The sequence below is a fragment of the Hordeum vulgare genome, chromosome 1H (assembly GCF_904849725.1).
Source record: "Hordeum vulgare subsp. vulgare chromosome 1H, MorexV3_pseudomolecules_assembly, whole genome shotgun sequence".
Lineage (NCBI taxonomy): Eukaryota > Viridiplantae > Streptophyta > Magnoliopsida > Poales > Poaceae > Hordeum > Hordeum vulgare.
In genome coordinates this window covers 462,667,489-462,691,359 of record NC_058518.1, presented here as the reverse complement: position 1 = coordinate 462,691,359, position 23,871 = coordinate 462,667,489, and positions in this window count along the sequence as shown.

Here is a 23,871-nt window from a genome sequence, read left to right as displayed (position 1 = left end):
CAGGTGTCAGTAAATAGGTACTCAGAGGAACGTATATGTCTCCTTGATAATCATGGTACACTCCTACTCAATGGATCCTGTGGGTTTACCGGTTACTACCACACTTAAATGAATTATACTCATGCCTGCATAGACCATATTTCTCTTATCCTCATAAGTGTTCAGAGATCTTTGTTCAAAGAGAAACAACGCATACAGTTTCAGCATAGGCAATCATGAGACAATAAATTCCATTTATTCATGATGTTATTACAATCTCAGGGACTTCTGTTACAAAAAAATTCACTCCATGATCTCATGAAAAACAAGAGTTCTTCAGATTACACTAATTGCCGTGGTCAAAACTTAACTACTCCTTTTTAGCTTTCTTCCTTTGTGGACAATCGTTAGCAAAATGTCCTGCTTCCTTGCAACAAAAGCAAATGAGTTCTGACAAGTCTCGAGGCTTCTTAGTGTTTGCTTTTGCTCCTTGGGTTCCCGGCTTCCTTCCTGAGCACGTGTATTTGTGGTGGCCAAACTTCATACACTTGTAACATCTGACATGACTCGGGTCTATGTCTGCAGAGATTTGGTTCTTCCGAGGGTACTTTTTCTTCTTTCCGGACTCCTTCATTTTGGCCAGTTCTTCTATTCCAAGTGGATCAAACTCCACTTCTTCCGTCGGGAAGTTTCCCAGATACTCTTGGCTTCTCTTTGTGCAATCCTGTGAATAATGTCCTTCTTCTCCACATGAGTAGCATGCATTGGAGAAAAATCTGGTCAGACCTTGTCCATCAGGGTCTTCAATATTTTCGTTCATCACTGGCTCTTCTAGAATCTTCTTCTTGAGTGTTTCCTTCACTGCATCTTTCTGCTGCTTGACAACTTGTTGTACCTTGGGGTAAATGTGACACTGAGCTGGGTAGTGGGTGGTTCCTTCACAAAGGAAACAAGTCACCTGACTGCTTGGACACTCCTCAGCTGGGTGATTTCCTTCACAATGAGTGCATCCATCCGTGTGTTCTTCCTGGGTGTGTCCTATTTCTCCACAGATCTTGCATGCACAAGTCTTCTCCTTCGGATTATCATAGCCCTTCTGAATGAGACGGGATCTTAACAGAGTCTTCTTGAATTCTTCCCAACTTTCTGCTCCAGTAAATCCTTGTATGGCATGATGCATTTTCCACCAAATAGCAACACTTTGGGTAAAGTACTGGAGAGCGTGTTCCACTTCATACTTCCTTGAGATCAAGTTACTCCCGAAGTGGTTCTCCATGTTCTGAATCCATATCTCAACTTCCAGTTGGGTCATTGGTCCAGAGACTACAAGTCCAGCTTCAAACTCCATCTGGTAGGGTTAAGGTTTTGGGGATGAGACGGGTAAGAGAGGGAGGGAGATACAAACAATATTTTTGAGAATAGATTTTAGTTGTGGCCGTCGGAAAACACACACCAATGACGGCTCACAAATCATCGTATCTAACGTGAGTATATAACAGGGGTTTGGACTTCTAATGGTCATATAAATATTCGAACGTTTCGGGGTCTTCGAGTTCTTCGGGTCTTGAGAGTCTTCAATCGGTGTAGCTTCAATTATTCAAACGCGTGGTGAAATCCTCTTTACTTTGAAGTAGAAGTCGGTTAATCCTTCACGTGGTCAAAGGGGTAAGGGTATTGTCTAACTATTGGAGGTGAGAAAGAACATTTGATGAAGTCAGGAGAGATGAGAAGTGAAGGATGTTCTTGAAAATAAGATTTTTGAGAGATCCTATCCTAAGAAGTTTCCAATTTCTAGGGTCACGTCCTACAGTCAACATGTGCTCTGATACCATTTCCGTAGCGACGCGACTCAAAACGAGTCAAGCCTCTGTGTATTTGTGCCATCCCTGGATCAGTATGCTGGCACACACAGTACATCAATGTATATATCAAAGTGCAATCACATGTAAATAGCGTAAAACTGATATATATACCTTAATTATTTCAGCGGAAGCAGTCAAGGGAGTGGAGTCCCAATAAACACCAACGGCAAGTTGAGTGTAGACCGTAACCCTGAATCGTACTCTTACTCGTCGAAGAAAAATATCTGCAACATAAGACGTTGCAGCCGTGTAGGTCAGCATATTGAATATGCCGGCAAGTCACATAAGAGAGGGGTGAAAAGTAATCATCTATACTATATGCATATATGGCAGGTGGGGCTATAAGTTTTTAGCGAAAAGCAAGTTTTCTCCTACATCAAGAGAGGGCTAAAAGCAAAATGTTGCTACATTGTTGGTTGTTAACGAGATGGTTCCGCCAACCAGTTCTCGTACCCGAGTTGTCAATAATTACCCTCATCAAATATTTTTAATGGTGTTGAGAAATCCAGATAACTTCAGTTCCTTTGGCTCAAGTTGTCCATGACCGTGGAAACGGCTAATCGATTATGTTTGAGTACTCTGCAGAGTTTTGCACACGTTCCCCACAAGATTTGATCGCCTCCGAGTATATCCTCGCACTTCAATGTGTTTGAAGACCGGATGATCAAAACATGGTCTTTCAACGGGTCCCTCTGAATCCCTGTCGGTGCCCATCCATTCCTACCGTTCTTCTACATCTGCTAGCACCGCCTGTCCAGATTCGCCGCGTTGTCCAACCAAGCCAGAGCCCATAATGACTTGTGGCTGTGCAGGTAAGCCTTGGGTCTTGAAAATATCCGTCCGTCTCTTTGAGCCTGGGTGAAGCTTTCCGCAGGATGTCATGGCCTCTCCAGCATCCCGGGCATCCACTGGGTTCTCCAGGGAGCCGATCAACCGTCCTTCACCCAGAGTTGCATTGCGTCCGAGGTCTTGAAAATCTTGTCTTAACCGGTCTTGATTATTTAATCAACCTCGCATCACTCGTGTTATGCACTCAACCGAAATCCCGTCTACTCAAGCATAGCAATATGAAATTTGTCGTCCCGAGGCCAAGTATCGGGGTTGTTGTGTGCCTACCACATGATACTACAATCTATACTAAAATTTCCAAGTACCTAAGCAGCATGCAATTGGGCATAGGATGGTAGAACTACGATGCATAAAACATAGGTGATAGTATGATCAAAGTGACTTGCCTTGATGATAGTTGTCTTGCTCGAGCGCTTCTAAGTAACACACTTCGCACTCCGGATGATCTACCGATACAAACACAAAGCACACCATAAGCACTTCAATCATGCAACAAGTAAAAATAACATCACAAGTAAAGATTTGCTAAAGCCTAAGCAAAAGAATTCATCACGCGCCGGTATGGCAGAAACTTGTTTCTGTTGAAAACACCAGTAAAAATACTTTAAATTTTTTGAAACTTCTACCACAGTAATATTTAATCCCTAGGAAGCAGTAGCAAAACGAATCAACTCAAAATCATTTTTTAAACTCCTGGAATAGGCAAAACAAGGTTTAAACTAAATCTGATCTAACTTATATTTGAAAATTTCAAACATAGACAAATTATATGTTTTTAAAAACTACAGAAAAATTGGAGTCTACTGGAACAATAATCAATGTCATTGGACTTCGGGATCAAAAGTTGTGGCCAAAACAAAACAGAAACTTTCTGTTTTTGCAATTTAGACAGAAAAACTGAAGAGTCTACCGTGGCTGGGGAGGTTACTCCGGCGGGGAGGGTGGTCGCCGGCGAGGGAAGAGCTCCGGGGGCGGTGGAGGAGACGGGGAGGCGGCGGCGGCGGTAGTCCTCCGGCGAGGAGGGGCGTCGGGTGGAGCGGGGCAGCTCGGGTGCTGCTCCCAAGGGGCGGGGCAGAAGGTTGCAGGAGCTTTGGCTCCGGCAGGCGGCGGCAGGGGGCTTGGGCGGCGGCTCGTCAGGGTTGGGGTGGGAACGGGGGCGGCTCGGGGGTGGGGTACTTATAGGCCTGGGGAGGGGAGAGGAATGGAAGGGGGAGAGAGGGATCGGCAGGGAATCCCGAAGTTCTCGGAGCAGGCTCGGTCTCGGGTTGAAAATAGGAAGGGGAGGGGCAAAATGACCGACGGGGGGAGAGGTCGGCCAGTGGGTCCAGCGGGCAGTGAGAGAGAGCGGGGAAGGAAAGGGGGGATCGGCCGAGATCTAAGGGATTTATTCCCTGGGCTGTGGGGGTGGCGGCCCATAGCTTATTAGGCGCCCGGGGCGGTGGCTACCAAAAGAAAAAAAACAAAACTTTCCTAATTTCTAACTTTTTCTGAATCAGAAAATAAATGCGAATAAAAGGGAAATAAATCAAAATATTAATATAGGGTATTGTATACCAAAAAATCAAAAAAATATTCTCTACCCGAATAACATTTTTCCAAAGCAAAAAATAAAACCTTTAAAAAAATGTTTTTTTTCAGAAATTCCCAAATTTGCTTTATTTTCTTTTGCAAATAATTTTCAAATGACCCTCTAAGTTTTAGGGTGCAAATAACATTCAAAATGCCAAGGTATTTGAGGGTCATGTTCCTCCGCTCTTTTCTGTTTGACAGAAAGTATTTCCCGGCATTTCTTGCACGAAGAAAACAAATAAAAATGCAAGAGAATTCAAATGTAAATATCTCCGTTCAAATTCTTTATAGTTGAAGAAGTCATGTCATCTTCTCTCGTTGCTTTTAAAAGATTGAATTTGAATTCACCGGAGAAGGGGAAAGTCATTTTATTCCCTCTCATTCAAAAGTTTCGAAAAGTTTCAAATTTCACACAAGTTTCAATCACTCACGCAAACAAACAATCAATCTAATGATTATATTAACATTCCAAAAATTTAAAATTTTGGGATGTTACACAACGGTTCTGAAACATTCAGATCCGTGCGTTCTTTACAAATCTTTATGTCATCTTATAGATGCTGCTACTACGTGCTATTCGGAAATGCTCCAAATATCTACTCTACTATACGAATCCGTTTCACTACTCATAGCTATTCGGATTAGTGTCAAAGCTTGCATCGACGTAACCCTTTACGACGAACTCTTTAACCACCTCCATAATCGAGAAAAATTCCTTAGTTCATCAGTTACTAAGGATAAATTTTGACCGCTGCTAGTGATTCAATCATGGATCACTCTCTATACCTCTCAACAGACTTTGAGTCAAGGCACACATCAGGTGCGGTACCCAGCATGGCATACTTCAGATTCTACGGCCAAGGCATAGAAGACGACCTTCGTCTATTCTCTTTATTCTGTCGTGGTCGGGTTTTGAGTCTTACTCAAATTCACACCTTACAACACAGTCAAGAACTCCTTCTTTGGTGATCTATTTCGAATTCCTTCAAAAACTTGTCAAGGCATGCATCTTGTTGAAACTTCTATTGAGCGTTTTGATCTATCTCCATAGATCTTGATGCTCAACGTTCAAGTAGCTCAATCCAGGTATTCCTTTGAAAAACTCCTTCCAAACAATCTTTTATGCTTCACAGAAATTCTACATTACTTTTGATCAACAATATGTCAACCACATATACTTATCAGAAATTCTATAGTTCTCCCACTCACTTCTTTGGAAATACAAGTTTCTCATAAATCTTGTACAAACCAAAAATCTTTGATCATCCCATCAAAGTGTATATTCCAACTCTGAGATGCTTGCACCAGTCCAATGAAGGATCGCTGGAGCTTGCATACTTGTTAGTATCTTTAGGATCGACAAAACCTCCTGGTTGTATCACATACAATGTTTGCTCAAGGAAACCGTCAAGGAAACAATGTTTTGTCTTCCTATGTGCAATATTTCACAAATAATGCAGCAACTACTAACATAATTCCAACAGACTTTTAGCATCGCTATGAGTGAGAAAGTCTCATCATAGTCAACTATTTGATCATGTCGGAAACATCTTTGTGACAAGTCGAGCTTTTCTTAATAGTGACTTATCACCATCGTCGTTTGTCTTCCTTTTAAAGATCCATCTTTACTCAATAGTCCTACGACCATCAAGTAGTTCTTCCAAAGTATACACTTTGTTTTCGTACATGGATCCTCTCTCGGATTTCATGGCCTCTAGCCATTTGTCGGAATCCGGGCCCACCATCGCTTCTCCACAGCTCGTAGGTTCATTATTGTTCAACAACATGACCTCCAAGACAGGGTTACCATACCACTCTGTAATAGTACGCGACCTTGTCGACCTACGAGGTTTGTAGTAACTTGATCCGAAGCTCAATGATCACCATCATCAGCTTCCACTTCAATTGGTGTAGGCGCCACACGAACAACTTCCTGTGCCCTGCTACACACTAGTCGAAGTGATGGTTCAATAACCTCATCAAGTTCTATCACCCTCCCACTCAATTCTTTCGAGAGAAACCTTTCCTCAAGAAAGAACCCGTTTCTAGAAACAAACACTTTGCTTCCGGATCTGAGATAGGAGATGTATCCAACTGTTTTGGATATCTTATGAAGATGCATTTATCCGCTTTGGGTTCAAGCTTATCAGACTGAAACTTTTTCACATAAGCATGGCAGCTCCAAACTTTCAAGAAACGACAGCTTAGATTTCTCTAAACCTTAGTCTATAGTGTGTCATCTCAACGGAAATACGCGGTGCCCTATTTAAAGTGAATGCGGTTGTCTCTAATGCATAACCCATAAACGATAGTGGTAATTCGATAAGAGACATCACAGTATGCACCATATCAAATAGGGCGTGGCTAAGACGTTCAGACACATCATCACACTATGGTGTTCTAGGTGGCATGAACTGGGAAACAATTTCCACATTGTTTTAACTGCGTACCAAAACTCATAACTCAGATATTCATCTCTATGATCATATCATAGACTGTTTATCCTCTTGTCACGACGATCTTCACTCTAAAACAGCTTTGAACTTTTCAACATTTCAGACTTGTGATTCATCAAGTAAATACTCCTGTATCTACTCAAATCGTCAGTGAAGTAAGAACATAATGATATCCACTGCGTGCCTTAGCACTTATTGGATTACCCACATCAAAAATGCATTACTCCCAACAAGTTACTCTACTTGTTTCATGTGGCATGTTTTGCATGTCTCAAGTGAATCAAAATCAAGTGAGTCCAAACGATCCATCAGCATGGAGCTTCTTCATGCATTTTACACCAACATGACTCAAGTGGCAGTGCCACAACTAAGTGGTACTATCATTATTACTTTTTATCTTTTGGCACTATTATTATGAACATGTGTAACACTACGATCGAGATTCAATAAACCATTGAGGGTAATTATTCAAGCAAATAGAATAACTATTATTCTTTTAAATGAATAATAGTATTGCAACAAACACGATCCAATCATGTTCATGCTCAACGCAAACACCAAATAACAATCATTTGGGTTTCACCACCAATCCCGATGATAGAGGGAGCGTGCGACGTTTGATCATACCAACCTTGGAAACACTTCCAACACGTATCGTCACCTTGCCTTTAGCTAGTCTCCGTTTATGCCGTAGCTTTCATTTTGTGTTACTAATCACTTAGCAAGCGAACCGGTATCCAATACCCTCGTGCTACTAGGAGTACTAGTAAAGTACACATCAACATCATGTATATCAAATATACTTCTTTTGACTTTTGCCAGCCTTTTTATCTACCAAGTATCTAGAGTTGCTCCGCCTCAGTGACCGTTCCCCTCATAACAGAAGCACTTAGTCCCGGGTTTGGGTTTAATCTGGGGTCTCTTCATTAGTGCAACAACTGCTTTGCCGTTTCACGAAGTATCCTTTCTAGCCCTTGCCTTTCTCGAAACTTAGTGGTTTTACTAACCATCAACTATTGATGCTCCTTCTTGATTTATACTTTCGCAGTGTCAAACATCGTGAATCGCTCAAGGATCATTGTATCTATCCTTGATATGTTATAGTTCATCACGAAGCTCTCACAACTTGGTGGCAATGACTTTGGAGAACCATCACTTTCTTATCTAGAAGATCAACTCCCACTTGATTCAAGCGATTGTCGTACTCAGATAATCTGAGCACACGCTCAACGATTGAGCTTTTCTCCTTTACTTCGTGGACAAAGAATCTTGTCGGAGGTCTCATACCTCTTAACAAGGGCACAAGCATGAAATCACAATTTCATCTTTTTAGAACATCTCTTATGTTCCGTGACGTTTCAAAACGTCTTCGGCGCCTTGCTTCTAAGCCATTAAGTATTTTGTACTGAACTATCGTGTAGTCATCAGAAACGTGTATGTCGGATGTTCATAACATCTACAGACGACGCTCGAGGTGCAGCACACCGAGTGGTGCATTAAGGACACAAGCCTTTTGCACAGCAACGAGGACAATCCTCGGTTTCACAGACTCAGTCTGCAAAGTTTGCTACTATCAACTTTCAACTAAATTTTCTCTACGAACATATAAAAACAGTAGAGCTATAGTGCAAGCAACATCGTAATTCGCAAAGACCATTAGACTATGTTCATGACAATTAGTTCAATTAATCATATTACTTAAGAACTCCCACTCAAAAAGTACATCTCTCTAGTCATTTGAGTGGTACATGATCCAAATCCACTATCTCAAGTCCGATCATCACGTGAGTCGAGAATAGTTTCAGTGGTAAGCATCTCTATGCTAATCATAACAACTATATGATTCATGCTCGACCTTTCGGTCTCATGTGTTCCGAGGCCATGTCTGGACATGCTAGGCTCATCAAGCTTAACCCGAGTGTTCCGCGTGTGCAACTGTTTTGCACCCGTTGTATGTGAACGTTGAGTCTATCACACCCGATCATCACGTGGTGTCTCGAAACGAAGAACTGTCGCAACGGTGCACAGTCGGGGAGAACACAATTTCGTCTTGAAATTTTAGTGAGAGATCACCTCACAATGCTACCGTCGTTCTAAGCAAGATAAGGTGCATAAAGGAATAACATCACATGAAATTCATAAGTGACATGATATGGCCATCATCATGTGCTTCTTGATCTCCATCACCAAAGCACCGGCACGATCTTCTTGTCACCGGCGTCACACCATGATCTCCATCATCATGATCTCCATCAACGTGTCGCCATCGGGGTTGTCGTGCTACTCATGCTATTACTACTAAAGCTACGTCCTAGTAATATAGTAAACGCATCTGCAAGCACAAACGTTAGTTTAAAGACAACCCTATGGCTCCTGCCGGTTGCCGTACCATCGACGTGCAAGTCGATATTAACTATTACAACATGATCATCTCATACATCCAATATATCACATCACATCGTTGGCCATATCACATCACAAGCATACCCTGCAAAAACAAGTTAGACGTCCTCTAATTGTTGTTGCATGTTTTACGTGGTGACCATGGGTATCTAGTAGGATCGCATCTTACTTACGCAAACACCACAACGGAGATATATGAATTGCTATTTAACCTCATACAAGGACCTCCTTGGTCAAATCCGATTCAACTAAAGTTGGAGAAACCGACACTCGCCGGTCATCTTTGAGCAACGGAGTTACTCGTAGCGATGAAACCAGTCTCTCGTAAGCGTACGAGTAATGTCGGTCCAAGCCGCTTCGATCCAACAATACCGCGGAATCAAGAAAAGACTAAGGAGGGCAGCAAAACGCACATCACCGCCCACAAAAACTTTTGTGTTCTACTCGAGATTACATCTACGCATGAACCTAGCTCATGATGCCACTGTTGGGGAACATCGCATGGGAAACAAAAAATTTCCTACGCGCACGCAGACCTATCATCGTGATGTCCATCTACGAGAGGGGATTTCCGATCTACGTACCCTTGTAGATCGCACAGCAGAAGCGTTAGTGAATGCGGTTGATGTAGTGGAACGTCCTCACGTCCCTCGATCCGCCCCGTGAACCGTCCCGCGATCCGTCCCACGATCCGCTCCGATCTAGTGCCGAACGGACGAGACCTCCGCGTTCAGCACACGTACAGCTCGACGATGATCTCGGCCTTCTTGATCCAGCAAGAGAGACGGATAGGTAGATGAGTTCTCCGGCAGCGTGACGGCGCTCCGGAGGTTGGTGATGATCTAATCTCAGCACGGCTCCGCCCGAGCTCCGCAGAAACGCGATCTAGAGGTAAAACCGTGGAGGTATCTGGTCGGGCTGCCTTGGCAAAAGTTGTCTCAAATCAGCCCTAAAACCCCACTATATATTGGAGGGAGGGAGGGGAGGAGGCAGCCTCAAAACCTAAAGGTTTGGCCGAAATTGGAGGTGGAGGAGTCCTACTCCAATCCTACTTGTAGTAGGATTCCACCTTCCCACTTGGAAACTCTTTCCACCTTGTGTTTTTTCCTTCTCAAACCTTATGGGCCATAGTGGGAACTTATTCCAGCCCACTAGGGGCTCGTTTATCTCTTCCCATAGCCCATGAGACCCCTTGGGGCGTGACACCCCTCCTGATGGTCCCCGGCACCCCTCCCCGCACTCCCAATACACTACCGATGAGCCCGAAACTTTTCCGGTAATGCACGAAAACCTTCCGGTAACCAAATGAGGTCATCCTATATATCAATCTTCGTTTCCGGATCATTCCGGAAACCCTCGTGACGTCCGTGATCTCATCCGGGACTCCGAACAACATTCGTTAACCAACCATATAACTCAAATACGCATAAAACAACGTCGAACCTTAAGTGTGCAGACCCTCGGGTTCGAGAACTATGTAGACATGACCCGAGAGACTCCTCGGTCAATATCCAATAGCGGGACCTGGATGCCCATATTGGATCCTACATATTCTACGAAGATCTTATCGTTAGAACCTCAGTGACAAGGATTCATATAATCCCGTATGTCATTCCCTTTGTCCTTCGGTATGTTACTTGCCTGAGATTCGATCGTCAGTATCCGCATACCTATTTCGATCTCGTTTACCAGAAAGTCCCTTTACTCGTTCCATAATACAAGATCCCACAACTTACACTAAGTCACATTGCTTGCAAGGCTTGTGTGTGATGTTGTATTACCGAGTGGGCCCCGAGATACCTCTCCGTCACACGGAGTGACAAATCCCAGTCTCGATCCATACTAACTCAACGAACACCTTCGGAGATACATGTAGAGCATCTTTATAGTCACCCAGTTACGTTGCGACGTTTGATACACACAAAGCATTCCTCCGGTGTCAGTGAGTTATATGATCTCATGGTCATAGGAACAAATACTTGACACGCAGAAAACAGTAGCAACAAAATGACACGATCAACATGCTACGTCTATTAGTTTGGGTCTAGTCCATCACATGATTCTCCTAATGATGTGATCCCGTTATCAAGTAACAACACTTGCCTATGGCCAGGAAACCTTGACCATCTTTGATCAACGAGCTAGTCAACTAGAGGCTTACTAGGGACAGTGTTTTGTCTATGTATCCACACAAGTATTGTGTTTCCAATCAATACAATTATATCATGGATAATAAACAATTATCATGAACAAAGAAATATAATAATAACTAATTATTATTGCCTCTAGGGCATATTTCCAACAACTCTCTTGTTCCATCTCACTTGAAAACGAGGCCTTCAGTCATCTTGCCCATGATTTGCATGTCCCAAGTGATTCAAAATCAAGTGAGTCCAAACGATCCATCTCCATGGAGTTTCTTCATGCCTTTACACCAATAGGCATGGTTTGCATGTCTCAAACGATTCGAAAACGAGTGAGTTCAAAGATCCATCAGTGTGGAGCTTCTTCATGTGTTTTACACCAATATGACTCAAGCGGCAGTGCCACAAGTAAGTGGTACTATCATTACTACTTTGTATCTTTTGGCATCAAATATTATGAACATGTGTATCACTACGATCGAGATTCAATAAACCATTGAAGATATTTATTCAAGCAAATAGAATAACCATTATTCTCTTTAAACAAATAATAATATTGTAATAAACACGATCTAATCATGTTCATGCTCAACGCAAACACCAAATAACACTTATTTAGTTCAACACTAATCTCGAAAGTAGAGGGAGCGTGCGATACACATATCATCACATATCATCAACCTTGGAAACACTTCCAACACATATCATCACCTCGCCTTTAGCTAGTCTCTGTTTATTTCGTAGCTTTTATTTTGAGTTACTAACACTTAGCAACCGAACCGGTGTCTAATACCCTGGTGCTCCTAGGAGTACTAGTAAAGTACACATCAATATCATGTATATCCAATATACATTTGTTGACTTTGCCAGCCTTCTCATCTACCAAGTATCTAGGGTAGTTCCTCTAGAGTGACTGTTCCTCTCATTACAAAATCACTTAGTCTCGGGTTTGGGTTCAACCTTGGGTCTCTTCACTGGAGCAGTGATACGTCTCCATCGTATCTACTTTTCCAAAGTCTTTTCCCCTTGTTTTGGACTCTAATTTGCATGATTTGAATGGAACTAACCCGGACTAACGCTGTTTTCAGCAGAATTGCCATGGTGTTGTTTTTGCAGAAATAAAAGTTCTCGGAATGACCTGGAAATTTATGGGGATTTTTTGTGCAATATATAAAAAATACTTGTGCAAGAATCAACCGAGGAAGTGGAACGTGGAGCCCACAAGCCCACTAGGTGCGCCCCCCTGGCCGCGCCTGGCAGGCTTGTGGGGCCCACGAAGCTCCACTGCCTCCAATCTCAGCTCTATTTAGTCCATTTCGTCCAGAAAAAAATCAAGGAGAAGAGTTCATCGCGTTTTATGATACGGAGGCGCCGCCACCACCTGTTCTTCCTCTGGAGGGCAGATCTGGAGTCCGTTCTGGGCTCCAGAGAGGGGAGATCGTCGCCATCGTCATCAGCAACCTTCCTTCATCACCAGTTCCATGATGCTCTTCACCGTTTGTGAGTAATCTCATCATAGGCTTGCTGGACAGTGATGGGTTGGATGAGATCTATCATGTAATCGAGTTAGTTTTGACGGGGATTGATCCCTAGTATCCACTATGTTCTGAGATTGATGTTGCTACTACTTTGCCATGCTTAATTCTTGTCACTAGGGCCCGAGTGCCATGATTTCAGATCTGAACCTATTATGTTCTCGTCAATATATGTGTGTTCTTGATCCTATCTTGCAAGTTGTAGTCACCTACTATGTGTTATGACCCGGCAACCCCGGAGTGACAATAGCCGGAACCACTCCCGGAGATGACCATAGTATGAGGAGTTCATGTATTCACCAAGTGTTAATGCGTTGGTCCGGTTCTTTATTAAAAGGAGAACCTTAATATCCCGTAGTTTCCATTAGGATCCCGCTGCCACGGGAGGGATGGACAATAGATGTCATGCAAGTTATTTTCCCTAAGCATGCATGACTACATATGGAATACATGCCTACATTACATTGACGAAGTGGAGCTAGTTACATATCTCTCCGTGTTATAACTGTTGCATGATGAATAGAATCCGGCATAATCATCCATCACCGATCCAATGCCTACGAGTTTTTCCTACTAGTCCTTGCTACGTTACTTTGCCGCTACTGCTGTCACTGTTGCTATTGTTACTCTGTTGCTGCTACTGTTACTCTGCTGCTACTATTGTCAATTTGTTGCTACTGGTTACTGTTGCTACTGTTGCTATCACACTACCTTGCTACTGATACTTTGCTGCAGATACTAAATCTTTTAGGTGTGGTTGAATTGACAACTCAACTACTAATACTTGAGAATATTCTTTGGCTTCCCCTTGTGTCGAATCAATAAATTTGGGTTGAATACTCTACCATCGAAAACCGTTGCAACCCCCTTTACTTGTGGGTTATCAAGACCATTTTCTGGAGCCGTTGCCGGGGAGGCATAGCTATATTCTCTGAGTCACTTGGGATTTACGTCTGCTGATCACTATGAGGAACCCAAGAGATCCAAAAACTAAAGTCTTGCCCTCAACTACAAGGACAAGTAAGGAACTGCCATCTAGCTCTGCACTTGATTCACCTTCAGTTATGAGTAAGTTTGCGACACCACCTCCTGCTAGAAATCTTGATATGTCGCCTGTGCTTGATGATGCTACTTCAGATGTCCATGATACTTGTGATGATTCTATGCTTCATACTGCTTTGCCACTAGGTGCATTCCTTGACGCACAAATTGCTAGAGTTGCTGCTAGATGTGATGATACTTCTGAAACTGCTGATACTATTGAAGTAGAACCTGCTATTTTGCCTGTTAGAACTAGCTCTCCTAGATATGAATTGCCTGATATGCCTGAGGGTTATGTTATGGAGGGAGAGATAGCTGAGGACTTTCTTGCTTGTAAGGATAGCTATGATGTTGAGAAATTACTGCGCAAGTGGAAAGAAAAATCTTTGAACGCTAGGATGAAATACGACCCGAAGTTTGCTACTTCGCCTATCTTTGTGACCGATAAGGATTATGAATTCTCTGTCGACCCTGAGTTAATCACTCTGGTCAAATCTGATCCTTTTCACGGTTATGAGTCTGAAACGGTGTAGCCCATCTTACCAAACTGCATGATATAGCCACCCTATTCACTAGTGAGGAAAAGATTCGCCACTACTATATCCTCAAGCTGTTTCCTTTCTCACTAAAGGATGATGCTAAAACTTGGTTAACTTCTCTTGCCACTGGTTGTGTGCGTAGCCCCCAGGATATGATCTACTACTCTGAGAAATATTTCCCTGCCCATAAGAAGCAAGCTGCCTTGCAGGAAATATACAACTTTGTGCAAGTTGAACAAGAGAGTCTCCCACAAGCTTGGGGGAGGCTCGTCCAGCTACTGAATGCTTTGCCTGATCACCCTCTTGAGAAGAATGAAATACTTGATATCTTCTATAATGGACTAACTGATGCTTCCACAGACCACCTAGATAGTTGTGTCGGTTGTGTTTTTAGGGAACGAACCGTAGAACAAGCTGAGATCCTATTGAATAATATCTTGTGCAATGAGAATGCTTGGACTATTCCCGAACCACCTCCTAAGCCAACTCCAAAGAAAAGAGGTATTCTATTCCTCAGTCCTGAAGATATGCAAGAAGCTAAGAAATCTATGAAAGAGAAAGGCATTAAATTTGAAGATGTCAAAAATCTACCACCTATCGAAGAGATCCATGGTCTTGATAAAACGATACAGGTAGTAGAGGTAAATTCTCTTCGTAGATTTAATGATAGTGATATTCCTTTTGATAAACCTGCTAGATTATGCCTGGATGAATTTGATAACTTTGTTGCCAAACAACAAAGTTTCAATGATTATGTTAGCCGACAATTGGAACAGAATGCTCGTATGCTTAGTCATTTAAGTGCTTGTGTGGACAGAAATGTCAATGATCTTAAGCTTGTGAGTAAACATGCCTCTATGGTTACTACTCAAGTAGAACAAGTACTTAAATCTCAAAATGACTTGCTCAACGAGTTGAATGACAATTCTGTCAGAGTCGTCACTAGAGGCGGTAGAATGACCCAGGAACCTTTGTATCCTGAGGGTCATCCTAAGAGAATTGAAAAATATTCTCAAGGAGTTAGCACTGATGCACCTAGTCATCCTAGAAAGAAGAAGAAATATGATAGGAACTTACACGCTAGCAACCCTGTTGCTCCTACACCCGAGAATCCAAACGATGTCTCTGTTTCTGATGCTGAAACACAATCTGGTGATGAACATGAGCCTAATGATAATATCAATAGTGATGTTCGTGATGATGCTCAACCTAGCAATGATAAGGATGTGGAGATTGAACCAGTTGATCTTGATAACCCACAGCATAAGAATAAGAGATACGATAAGAACGACTTCGCTGCTAGGAAGCATGGTAAAGAAAGGGAACCATGGGTTCAGAAACCCATGCTCTTTCCTCCCAAACCATCCAAGAAAAATGACGATGAGGATTTTGAGCGATTCGTTGAAATGATTAGACCTGTCTTTCTGCAAATGCGTTTGACACATATGCTCAAAATGTCTCTGTATGCTAAGTACATGAAAGATATTGTGACTAATAAGAGGAGGATACCTGAGGTTGAGATTTCCACCATGCTTGCTAACTATACCTTCAAGGGTGGAACTCCTAAGAAACTAGGTGATCCCGGAGTGCCCACTATACCTTGCTCCATTAAAGGCAACTATGTTAGGACTACTTTATGCGACCTTGGAGTCGGTGTTAGTGTTATGCCTCTCTCTCTTTATCGTAGACTTGAACTGGATAAGTTGAGACCCACTGAAATCTCTCTGCAAATGGCTGACAAATAAACTGCTTTCCCTATCGGCATTTGCGAGGATGTGCCTGTTGTGGTTGCGACCGTTACTATCTTAACAGACTTTGTTATTCTGGATATTCCCGAGGACGACGCCATGGCGGTCATCCTCGGAAGACCCTTTTTAAACACTGCAGGGGCTGTTATAGATTGCAACAAAGGCAATGTCACTTTCCATGTCAACGGTAATGAGCATAATGTGCACTTTCCGAAGAAACAATATCGAGTACATTGCATCAATGCTATCGAAAAAACTTCATCGATTCTTATTGGGAGCTTTGAATGCCCTATACCTACTGCCAAGATGAAGTATAATTTGCTTGTTGGGGATATTCACATCCCCATTGAGGTAACCTAGTGACTATTCGAAAATTCTCTGTTTTCTTTTGCGATTCGAAAACGTTTGTCAAGGAGACTTGATCAACCTCATTGACGGATTCCTTTCGATGACCATGAGATGGATGAATCGAGGAGTCACAAACCTTTGTTCCAAGCTTTCACCTTCGGTTGCTTAGAAGAAAAATGATAGATTAGTTTAGTTTTCCCTGTTTTCTGCTTTTAGCGTCCCATAGAAAAGTAACCCAAAAATAGAAGTTCTCTGAATGCCGTGAAAATCAAGTATGCTTTTTTCTGGAATTTTTGAAAAATACTGAGACGAAGAGCTAGTCAGGGGGATGCACCAGTGGGCCACAAGCCCTGGAGGCGCGGGCACCACCTGGCCACGCCTACCAGGCTTGTGGGGCCCACGTGCACCCCCTCCACTCATTCTAGCTCCCATTTGCTTGTCCTACCTCCAGAAAAAATCGTTTCGCAGCTCAAACTCGTGTTCTTGCTCTTCTTGCTGGGATTTTCGATCTCCTTGTGCAAAGCACCATTCACCAAAGTATTTTGGGGAAATTGCTCCTTGGTATGTGACTCCTCCATTGGTCCAATTAGTTTTTGCTCTAGTGCCTTATACGTCGCGTATTTTTGCTGCCTTTGTGACCTTGTTCTTGAGCTTTGCATGTTAATTTTAGCTGGTCCCAAGTAGTTTTGATGCGTGATATGGCCTCTAGGCACTTGTGGGAGTACTTGCTATGAGTTTAGTTGACCCTTGTTCACTTTTCCTTTGAGTCACTGAAAATTTCAGAAAAGGAAGATGTTCAGGAGAAACTATCATGGTGGTTCCTCAAGCAAGAAGGGTCCTCGTCTCGCGATTCGGGAGCCCGATCCTTACCAACAGAGGAACGCACAGGTACAACCATGTGAATGACCTTCTGATGAATTCATGATTGAGGCGGGCTTCAAAGATGAGTTTGATACACTTGTTCACGATGTTGGACTTGAAGAATTCATCTCCGATAAATGTGAACAGTATGTTACCCTCACTGCCTCTTTTGTTCGTAGATTCAAATTTTTAGCTGGTCGTGACACATCTGTACTGTTTGATCTCTATGACAAATCGTATACCATGGATTTAGAGGATTTCAATAGAATTTGCAAGATACCTGTTTTGGGTAGTCTCAATGATCCTCCTAAATCTTTGGTTAGAGATTTTTTTTTGTAGTATAATTGTTGGAGAAACTAGAGATATTACACAGGCTACCATGGGGAGCATTCATTTTCCTGCCTTGCATTACTTTGCCGTCTTCATAGGTAGATACATTAACGGCAACATTGAGCATTGTCACCTCTGCGCACCCGGCCTTAGTATTCTTAAGAGCGCAGTAACAGGTGATAGAAGTTTCAACATGGGAGCTATAATAGCAAGGAAGCTGAATAATAATGCTAATGAAGGGGATTTCTTTGGTGGGATCTATGCCACTCGCATAGCAAATTTTCTTGGAGTACCTAATTACGAAGGAGATCCTCCACTCCATACAGCTTTCCTTGATCGTGCCGCTTTGACACGCTATCAGTTCCTTGAGAGGGATGATGAATCCCTCCTATACCGTTTAATATTTAACCGACATCGTGTTTCCCATATTATCCTTCCTGCTCCTGCCTTCTTTGACTTTCAGGTAAAACAGAGATATTACATAACCACAGGAGAGACATAGGAGTATGAGAGGGAGGCAAAGGCTGCTCGCCTCCGTGAGGCAGCTATTCAGGCAGTGGCTGCGGCGCTCCCGTACAACCCCCATTATGATTTTGGATATCGCCTGGACCATCCATGGGAGTAGACCAACTTAGGCCAAAAGCCTAAGCTTGGGGGAGTACCTGTTTCTCACCGACTTTATATTCTTGCTCACACTTTCACTTTGTTAGTCGGTGTTCACACTTTGCCACTGTATCATCCATGCTAGTTTATTTCTTTTTGTCGTTTTCTTTTCGTGTGTTTGTCTAGTTTGAGAAAAACCCAAAAAGATTTTCTTGTTCTTCTTTTGCTTGTTGGGAGCTTTCCCGTGTAAATAGTTTTCTTTTTCTTTGGGTCAAGGTAGAAGACCATGGTTACAATGTTTAGTGGCTCTCGCATGCATATCTGTTTATCTGTCAAAGAGCCATATTACTTTGTCTTCTCCTTTGTGTTTGCTTGCAGATTCCAGCTTACTCCAATGCAGGAGCACTCTTATTATTGTTCACATCATTCGGTCGTGCAAGTGAAAGGCAATAATGACGATATAATATGAAGTGACCGAGCCTGGAAAAGCTGGTATGAACTCGATCTATTTTGTTTTTGTAAATATGACTAGCTCATCATTCCTGATTCAACTTTGTTGTGAGAGAAACATGTTTGCAATGACAACTTAGAGATCATAGTTTCTGATGCCATGCTTAATTAGCTAGGAGCTTATAATGGTTTGTCTTGGATGCCAACATGAATTTTGAGATGACTATGATGTAGTATGATAGGATGGTATCCTCCTTTGAATGATTCAAGTGGCTTGACTTGGCGCATGTTTACGCATGTAGTTGAAACAAAATCAACATAGCCTCTATGATATTCATGTTCATGGTGATTTATGTCCTACTCATGCTTGCACTCAATGTTGGTCAATCTCAATGCATATTGATGACTGTTGTCGCTCTCTAGTTGGTCGCTTCCCAGTCTTTTGCTAGCCTTCACTTGTACTAAGCAGGAATACTGCTTGTGCATCCACTTCCATAAACCCAAAGTTGTTCCATATGAGTCCACCATACCTACCTATATGCGGTATCTACCTGCCGTTCCAAGTAAATTTGCATGTGCCACTCTCTAAACCTTCAAGAAATAATCTGTTTTGCATGCCCAAACCGCTCATGTGGTGATAGGGGGCTATCAGTATCTTCCATGCTAGGCATGTTATCCTCGATATGTGTTTAATCACTATCATTCATGAGAAAGGGGCCGGTAATTGGAATGCCCAGTTCCATGCTCAAATCGAAAATATAATTGCAAACAAAACTCCCCCTGGATTGATGTTGGTATGGACGGCACCCGAGTATTTGGCTAGTCGTGAGTGTGATTGATTGGTGGTGGGGGAGTCAAAACTTTACTTTCTGTTTGGGAACCGCCTATAGCATGTGTAGTGTGGAAGATGGTGAGAACTCTTGGTCATTGCATTGACAATGAAAGCATGCCACCCAAAATATGTATCTCTGTTTTCAAAGCTTGAGCTCTGGCACCTCTGCAAATCAATGCTTCCCTCTGCGAAGGGCCTATCTATTTATGTTTCTGTTGAGTCATCCTCTTCTTATAAAAGCACCAATTACAGAGCACCTCTATCATTTTTACGCTTTGCTTTTAATTGTTATTGAGTATTACTGTGACTGGATCTTCTTTGCCCTTGGTCTTTAAAGGCGCTCTGCATTTATGTTTTATAGTCTCAGAAAGAGCTAGCGAGATACCATCTGTTCGTATTGCTTCATGATTGTTTTGATTGAAGTGTTGACGTTTTAAACTTGTCATTATTTGCTCGCTAATTGATTATGCCATCAATATGTGTTTACCGTGAGACCTAGATGTCATTTGCTTATGTGGTTTGCTTGTGATCTTGCTGAAATTCTGGATATGAGTTAGACATAGTTGCAACAACAAGAACAAACAGAGTTCGTAAAAGTTTTTCTTTTGTCTCTTTCAGTGTGTCAACTGAATTGCTTGAGGACAAGCAATGTTTTAAGCTTGGGGGAGTTGATATGTCTCCATCGTATCTACTTTTCCAAACTCTTTTGCCCTTGTTTTGGACTCTAATTTGCATGATTTGAATGGAACTAACCCGGACTAACGCTGTTTTCAGCAGAATTGCCATGGTGTTGTTTTTGCGCAGAAATAAAAGTTCTTGGAATGACCTGGAAATTTACGGGGATTTCTTGTGGAATATATAAAAAATACTGGCGCAAGAATCAACCGAGGAAGTGGAGCGTGGAGCCCACAAGCCCACCAGGCGCCCCCCTAGCCACGCCAGGCAGGTTTGTGGGGCCCACGAAGCTCCACCACCTCCAATCTCAGCTCTATTTAGTCCGTTTCATCCGGAAAAAAATCAAGGAGAAGAGTTCATCGCGTTTTACGATACGGAGGCGCCACCACCACCTGTTCTTCCTGTGAAGGGCAGATCTGGAGTCTGTTCTGGGCTCCGGAGAGGGGAGATCGTCGCCATCGTCATCACCAACCTTCCTTCATCGCCAATTCCATGATGCTCTTCACCGTTCGTGAGTAATCTCATCGTAGGCTTGCTGGACAGTGATGGGTTGGATGAGATCTATCATGTAATCGAGTTAGTTTTGACGGGGATTGATCCCTAGAACCACTATGTTCTGAGATTGATGTTGCTACTACTTTGCCATGCTTAATGCTTGTCACTAGGGCCCGAGTGCCATGATTTCAGATCTGAACCTATTATGTTCTCGTCAATATATGTGTGTTCTTGATCCTATCTTGCAAGTTGTAGTCACCTACTATGTGTTATGACCCGGCAACCCCGGAGTGACAATAGCCAGAACCACTCCCGGAGATGACCATAGTATGAGGAGTTCATGTATTCACCAAGTGTTAATGCGTTGGTCCGGTTCTTTATGAAAAGGAGAACCTTAATATCCCGTAGTTTCCATTAGGACCCTGTTGCCACGGGAGGGATGGACAATAGATGTCATGCAAGTTCTTTTCCCTAAGCACGTATGACTACATACGGAATACATGCCTACATTACATTGACGAACTGGAGCTAGTTACATATCTCTCTGTGTTATAACTGTTGCATGATGAATAGCATCCGCCATAATCATCCTTCACCGATCCAATGCCTACGAGTTTTTCCTACTGGTCCTTGCTACGTTACTTTGTTGCTACTGCTGTCACTGCTGCTAACGTTACTCTGCTGCTGCTACTGTTACTCTGCTGCTACTGTTGTCACTTTGTTGCTACTGGTTACGGTTGCTACTGTTACTATCACACTACCTTGCTACTGATACTTTGCTGCAGATACTAAATCTTTCAGGTGTGGTTGAATTGACAACTCAACTGCTAATACTTGAGAATATTCTTTGGCTTCCCCTTGTGTCGAATCAATAAATTTGGGTTGAATACTCTACCCTCGAAAATTGTTGCGATCCCCTATACTTGTGGGTTACCAAGCAGCAACTGGTTTGCCATTTCATTAAGTATCCATTCTTTCCCTTGCCCTTCTTGAAACTAGTGGTTTTACTAACCATCAATAATTGATGCTCCTTTTTGATTTCTACCTTCGTGATGTCAAACATCACGAATAGCTCAAGGATCATCATATCTATCCCTGATATGTTATAGTTCATGACGAAGCTCTAGTAGTTTAGTGGCAGTGACTTTGGAGAACCATCACTATCTCATCTGGAAGATTAACTCCCACTCGATTCAAGTGATTGTAGAACTCGGACAATCCGAGCACATGCTCAACAATTGAGCTTTTCTCCCTTACTTTGTAGACAAAGAATCTTGTCGGAGGTCTCATACCTCTCAACAAGGGCACGAGCATGAAATCCCAATTTCGTCTCTTGGAACATCTCATATGTTCTGTGACGTTCAAAACATCTTCGGTGCCTCAATTCTAAGCCGCTAAGCATTACACATTGAACTATCACGTAGTCATCAAAAATGTGTGAAAGGATGTGGATGTCGCCTAGAGGGGGGGGGGGTGAATAGGCGCTTTATGATAATTACGGTTTAGGCTAGAACAAATGCAGAATAAACCTAACGTTTAATTTGTCAAGCACAAAACCTAAAACAACTAGGCTCACGTATGTGCACCAACAACTTATGCTAAGCAAGGTAAACAACTAAGTTATAGCAAGATATATGACAAGAAACAATATGGCTATCACTAAGTAAAGTGCATAAGTAAAGGGTTTGGGTAAGAGATAACCGAGGCACGCGGAGACGACGATGTATCCCGAAGTTCACACCCTTGCGGATGCTGATCTCCGTTTGGAGCGGTGTGGAGGCACAATTCTCCCCAAGATGACACTAAGGCCACCGTAATCTCCTCACGCCCTCGCACAATGCAAGATGTCGTGATTCCACTAAGGGACCCTTGAGGGCGGTCACCGAATCCGTACGAACAAGGTTGGGGCGATTTCCACAACTTAATTGGAGGCTCCCAACAACACCACAAAGCTTCCCACAATAGCATATGGCTTCGAGGTGACCACAAATGCTCGGGGCAATCTTTGCAACTTAATTGGAGACCCCGATGCTTGCCTGGAGCTTTACAACACAATGATTGAGCTCCGAGGCACCACCAAGCTTCTAGGATGCCAAAGCATCCACGAAGAACAATCTCTAGGGGTACCAAGTACCCAAGGGTAATAAGCTTCTCAACTTCTCACTTCCACGTATCACCGTGGAGAACTCAAACCGATGCAACTAATGCAATGGCAAGAACACACGAAGTGGTCAAGTCCATCACACTCAAATCCCTCCACAACAACAAAAGCTATCGAGAAATGTGAGAGGAAGAACAAGGAGCTCACAAAGAACTCCAAGATCAAGATCCAAGGGGTTCCCCTCACATAGAGGTGAAAGTGATTGGTGGAGATGTGGATCTAGATCTCATATCTCTTTTCCCTCAAGAACTAGCAAGAATCATTGGAGGGATTGAGAGTTAGCAAGCTCTAAGAAGGTCAACAATGGGGGAAGAACACGAGCTCAACGGATATATAAAGTCCAATGGGGAAGAAGACCTCCTTTATATAGTGGGGGGAAAGAATCCAACCGTTACCCCCACTCACAGCCCGACCGGAGCGGTACTACCGCTGCTAGGAGCGGTACTACCGCTGTCAGAACGTCCGAGGGAGCAGTACTACCGCCCGGGAGCAGTAGTAAAAAACTACTACCGCTCCAGGAGCGGTACTACCGCTGACACCAGGAGCGGTACTACCGCTGGATACTGAAACTGCCATAACTTTCGCATACGAACTCCGAATGGAGCAAACTCAAGCTTGTTGAATTCACGACGACAAGAGATATCCAACAGGGACGTGCAGTTATGAGAATGCCAATTATATAGAGATGTGAGACCTCTATGAATGAAGAACCGGCAAGAACTTCCAACATCGAAAACGTCATGGAAGATGCATATGGACTCCGTTTTCGATGAACTCGAGCTTGTCATGAAGATCACCATAAGCTCTAAAACTCACAAGGAGAAACACCAAACAAGAACCAAGATATGATGCAAGGATGCAAATGGTTTGAGCTCTCAATGAACGATACGATCAAGCTACTCACTTGAGAGCCCCCCTTGATAGTACGACAAACTATCCTACAATAGAAAAACCTATCAAGGGCAAACCTACACCTTGCACCTAGTCCTCT